A 6,000-nucleotide genomic window follows, 5' to 3' on the forward strand; every position below is an offset into this window, starting at 1 on the left:
AGGTAGATAGATAGAGGACAGATGACAGACAGGTAGGTAGAATCCCAGAAGCCAACATAGCAAGATCACGTGAGAGATATAATGCTCATTCACCTAAAAAGTACAGCAAATCAACACCCTGTCCAGGTTTCATAACTTCTTTGCACAACCTTCCTCAAAATCTTTTCAGCATTATCACACAACAACGGAGTAGAATGGAACAACTTAGCCATACATAATCAAAAGTCTGTTTTTCTGCTTTCCAGGTATGCTTGTCTAACCTTTCATTAAAGACACTGCTTGAACCCTGGGAAGTTCAATGAAAGACTGTGAGTTGGAAAAAATATCCCTCTGAAAGGAAACAGCATACCACCTCCTTATTATGCAGCTGACGTGTAGCTGGATTTTGGCTCTGGGAACATCTGCACTCCTCTTTGGAGCTACCAGGCAAAGAAAAGAAATATTCTCCTAAACAGAACATACTACCTACTAGAACCTTAGGCCAATTTTCAGAACATGTATTGACTACAGGATAGAGAAGGTGCACAATACAGTAAGTGATTTCACTGCTGAGGGCATATGTAAAATAACTGAGTATCTAGCAAACAACAAAAGTTTATCTCACAATCACTATGGAATTTGGCATACAAACCATTCTATTTTTTTTGGAAGCTTCCCCATCAGGAATATGAAGGAAGTTAATATTTCCCTAAAGCACTTTTAAATTAAAATCAAGACACTGTAGTGCTAAAACAACTCATTTTTTCATCTTCATAATTATTTTTCTGGAGTTGTTTCCTTACCTATAAAATGGATACTAAATAAATTAGATAAATTAATTTCCCAGTTCTTATCTGTTTTGAAATACATTTTATTATTATCAGTAGATATGCACATGATTATTTGACTTCATATACCACATAATGGGGTTTGTCTTATTTATGCTTTAAAACAAATTACAGGCAAGAAAGTTGATTACAACATCTTACACAGTTAATGTTATGTGCTTAAATGTGACTATTAGGGAACTGTGACAGGTAAGCTTCTCATGGTAAATTTATCAAGTACGCATTTTGTATATGGCGAATTTCTTAGGGCATTTAAGATTTTAAATCAGGAAGCATGTGTGCTGTATCATTCTGTGAATATTTCAAGAAGTTGTTACATTTGGATGATTTGTTTTGGCTGTAATAAAATCTGCAACTCATATTTACATGTAATAAAGTATAGGTCTTTCTTCTTTTGCATCTTTAATGAGTATTTTTATAAAATTTCACAAAATATTGAATGAAAATGTGTGATTTGTGGGTGATCAATATTGAAATGAAGTAAGGAATAGGGTGGCATAATGGACTGTGTCATGCTCATATAATAGATGCATTTTAGGTTTCCTTGGTAAGCATCTTTCACTGGGAATTAGATTAAATTCATGTAGAAATCATAACGCTTGAAAGCCAGTAATATATGTCCATATAGAGGTAAGTCCATGTTATCTCACCTGTTTGTGATATTGGCCCATACAAGATGCCTTAACAGGGTGTACTGAGCACAATAAATATGATACTAAGAACCTCCCTTAACTTCTCCTAAATGTTTGCTGAAATTCTATCTTCTCTTTGTCATTGTGAGGTGTACCTAGATTTTCAACACACAATTACAGATGACAACTATTGTACTGGTCGTGTCATGAGTAGCTAAAGAATGTTCTAGCAGAGATATGAATAATACTCAGAAAATTTCACTCCATCTTCCAATGCAGTATTACTATTATACAGACATTGCTAAGGTATGTAATTATGGCAGCAACTTTCTGTGATATTATAATGTCACAAAAATGTTAGGATTACTATTTCAGAAGAAGGATAGAGGTCTATTTTATTGTGAACGTATTCTTTAACAAATTAGTTGCCCCAGTTGCCCTCCTATTAACTATAGAATTTATCTAGAAAACATCACATTTTGCATAGCAGGATAAACTCCTTATTTAAAGTTATTTTACACAAAAGGAGCTATTCAAGAGGCTTGCAGCATGTTCCTGATGAAAACAGGAGAGGAGATAGAATTGGATAAAAGTGTACTTTGCTATATGTCATAAACATGTAAATAGAAGGTCAAGGATTTATTATTTCAAATGAATTCAAGTGGAGAGGGATGTTTTATAGTATAAATAATGGTGTGCTTACTTAATTTTAAGTTCAAATTTCCATATGTCAAATTTTTTTATTAAAATGGGTCATGTTTGTATGAGATCTAAAGAGGAAAAATGAGACAAGTTCATGTTTAATGCATGACCTAATAGACATTCATTTATTTGTTCATTTATGTATCTACTATGTATTTATCAGAATTATACCCAGTATCTATTTTATTCAGAATAGACCAGATGTTCCCACAGGAACAAATAACTCTTAGCTTATTAATTTAAAAGAACAAAAAAAGTGTATTTCCCACTACCTATGTATTGGTGACAAGTGATAAAGACGTGTGCTTGGAATCACACATGCTCCTTCCAGGACACAGGCTGATAAAGCAGTCATAGCTGCAACGTGCCAGACACCATGGTAAAGTGGGAAGAGAATATGGTAAGGCATACACTGTGTCTCAAACCTCTCCAGAAATACACATCCTGGTTGCTTGCACTCACCGACCAATGCGAGGGTCACAAGGCGAATCTGTCACGCAGCCTGAGAAATGAAATAAACCTAGTTTCTTACACATGTGTTCAAGCACAATTTCTGATCCTAAGTTAAACAGTACAGAACAGGAAAAAGTATATTTGTTACTTGTTCTAGAAAATACTTGTCTCTGAAAAATATGCTTGTTCATCAAATAAAGGAAACTTTTCCCCTTTGGTTAGTTTTTAGTTTTTATTTCTTTAACTTTCAATTTCAGCATAGTTTTAAATTTACAAAACAAAAATCTTTATAGGAAAATGTGCCCTATATACCACGTCCAACTTCTCTTGTTATTAACATCTAAATTGAATCTAAATTACAACCATATCATACTAAACCATACCCAGATTCCTCTATTAATAATAGCTCACATTAATATATTTGCCACAATTAATGAACCAAGGCAAGATACACTCTTTTTTTAATCCAAACTGCCTGTATCCTTCCCACACACCCACCTACCCCCAGCCAAAATAACTTATTTGTTAAAACTAACAACTATCAAAACTGTCTGGAAGACCTTCACTTTTTTGCATCAACCAATTCAAACTTAATGTGCAATATATTCTTCCAAATCTTAACTAGTTTCCTCTTTAGAAGACATACCTTAAAATAATACAACTCAGGTCTTAGATCCTATAAACATTCTCTTCTATCTTACATCTTCTGAGTCACTATAATGATAAAGTATTCTATGTTTTCAAAAAGCTAGAAGATTTAATGGCTGTACCACAAAGAAATGGTGACTGTTTGAGGAGATAGATATGCTTACCTGGATTTAAATTTTCAACAATAAATATAAAAATCAAGACAGAATATGATAGGACATAAATATGTACAATATCATGTTTTAACTTTAAAAAACAAGCATAAAATTAAAAACGTTTTAAAGTCTTTCATAGAAATAGTCTCTATTATTACAGCTAGTCAGAGAGACTTCACTTTTTTGATTACTAATTTTTCTGTTCATCATTTTGAGAAGTATTCAAAATATACTTATTCTATACAGAGAAGGAGATATGAAATCAAATATCTATTTCTAAGTAGCATTAATGAAAATCACAGAATGGAAATTATGGTAGTGTGATGGGAATTCGAGATACAGTTGAATAAGGCCTAGGCTTAGCACATGATAGCTGCTTAAAAAATTTGTTAAAATGACTGAATGCACAAAAGCCAGGAATGTAATCACATGAAAACATTATAATAAACTGTGAAGAAAATGATTATGATATAATTATGTTTTCAGATTCACTTCTTTTCTGAGAATGAGAGAGTCATTGCCAAATAGAGACATATTTATAATTTCTCTTCAATACCAATGTGAAACAAGTCACTTCATAAACTTTGGAGAACTTCTGAAAGGAAAACTAATCTAGAATTGAACAAAATATCTGTTTGTTTTATAATTTTTAATTATATAAGGGCAACATATTTCATGTATTTCATAAATACAGTTTTAAGATCATAACAATACGTCCCACCCTGTCCTCTCTCCCTCCAGAATCCCCATCCTTCCTCCTGCATCCTTTCTTATTTTTCTTTTAATTTTTACAATGACATAATTTAAATTTCTTTATAATCACAAGATTAACCCTCCACTAAAGAGTTCAACAAGCAGTAAGTGGAAAAACCACTGTTCCTCAAAATTATAGACAGGGCTATAAACAACAATCCAATCTCATGTTTATTTCGCTCAAAATATTTGAATGCTCCTCATGTTTCCTTCTCCTTTCTATCTGTAAATCCGTGAGAACAGTGTTCTTATCTCTAAGACCTAACACAGTGAAGATATACAATAAAGGTTTTTGAATGCATAGACATCAGTCATATTCATTCATGAGTACCATGTACTGTGCCCGCAGAAATCCTGCGCTGCTGTTAGAGACCCAGAGATGAGTAGCACATACACAACTGAGGCATCTTTGCAGAGTGAGTAAAGTCTAAATCAGGAGAGAAACCACCATGGCTGATGGGAAGTGTGACACAGATCTGTCCTGTTATGACCATAACAAAATAATATATGACAACCAAATGCAAAGACCCATAACTGAGATTGGAATGCCGAGGCCAGCTCGCAAACTTGATGCTTTCTGTGAATTTTGGCAATTATTTAAACACCAAATCTTGGTTTCCCCATCTAAAATATGAGTTGATATTTACAATTTAGGTGTGCACTGAGCATGCAAATGTGTAATCCTTGGAAAATAACACTATCTCCATTTACAATTCCCTGTTTCTGCCTCATCCCACCCCTTTTCATCTCTTCCTCTCTTATTTGTACTCCTTTGGTTTCCTCTGGAATCTTCAGCAAATCATAATCCTTTATGGACTTGTCTGCCTACTTCCTATTGCAACTTCTCTGAGAACAGGACTATTTTGTTCATTTTTACATTGCATACATCTATTAGAACCTGATATGTAGCAAATATTTGAAAAATTGAAGAACAAAAAAGGCATTAATTAACAAGTGAATAAATAAATAATGAACTGTGGAATATGGTTGTCAACAGTTTTATCTAATCACTAAAGAAAAAATAATTTTCCCCATTTGTGTAGTTTTTTATCTTAAAGTATAACTAATGTGCAACAAAGAATAAATTCAACACTACAGAAATTTTTCCCCAAACTTCTTGGATGACAGGAGTTATTTAAATATATAGTTTTCTTCATCATTTTCCTGAAGATTCTAAATTTTCAGCCTGGACTATCACTGAGAAATTTGTATTTCTAACAAGGACTCCTTACATACACATAACGTTATGGAAATTTGGTAAGTAATGAATTATGAGATGAGACTGTAATAACAGTTACAGTAAACCTTATAGCACTTACTAGATGAAATTATTTTACTATATTACCTCATTAATTTATAGATATTGAATCATTTAATCATCACAAAAACAATGTAGGATATTAATACTAGTACCTGTAGTTTCTATCTGAGTAAAACTTGGGTAGGGAGAAGTTAAGTCATTTACCAACTTCATGGAACTATATAAAACATAGCTGAAATATTAAATCTGACACCTGAGTCTGTAATTTTGATTTTTCTTAATTGCTTCTTAAAACCTTATATTTTTTGTACAGTGCTACAGGATTTAAAATGTTTTGTACAAGAATATCTCAAATAGTTCATGACAAAATAGAACTAAAAGATAATTTGGAACAAAAATTTTGAAGTACATAATTTTTTCATAAAACCCATATTATATGAACTTTTTTTTTATTTGACAGAGCCAGACAGTGAGAAAGAGAGAGAGACAGAGAGAAAGGTCTTCCTTCTGTTGGTTCACTCTCCAAATGGCCGCCACGGCCGGCACACCACACTGATCCGAAGTCAGGA

Source organism: Oryctolagus cuniculus, chromosome 1 (assembly GCF_051225735.1).
Source record: "Oryctolagus cuniculus isolate XC-2025 breed Fujian yellow rabbit chromosome 1, ASM5122573v1, whole genome shotgun sequence".
Taxonomy (NCBI): domain Eukaryota; kingdom Metazoa; phylum Chordata; class Mammalia; order Lagomorpha; family Leporidae; genus Oryctolagus; species Oryctolagus cuniculus.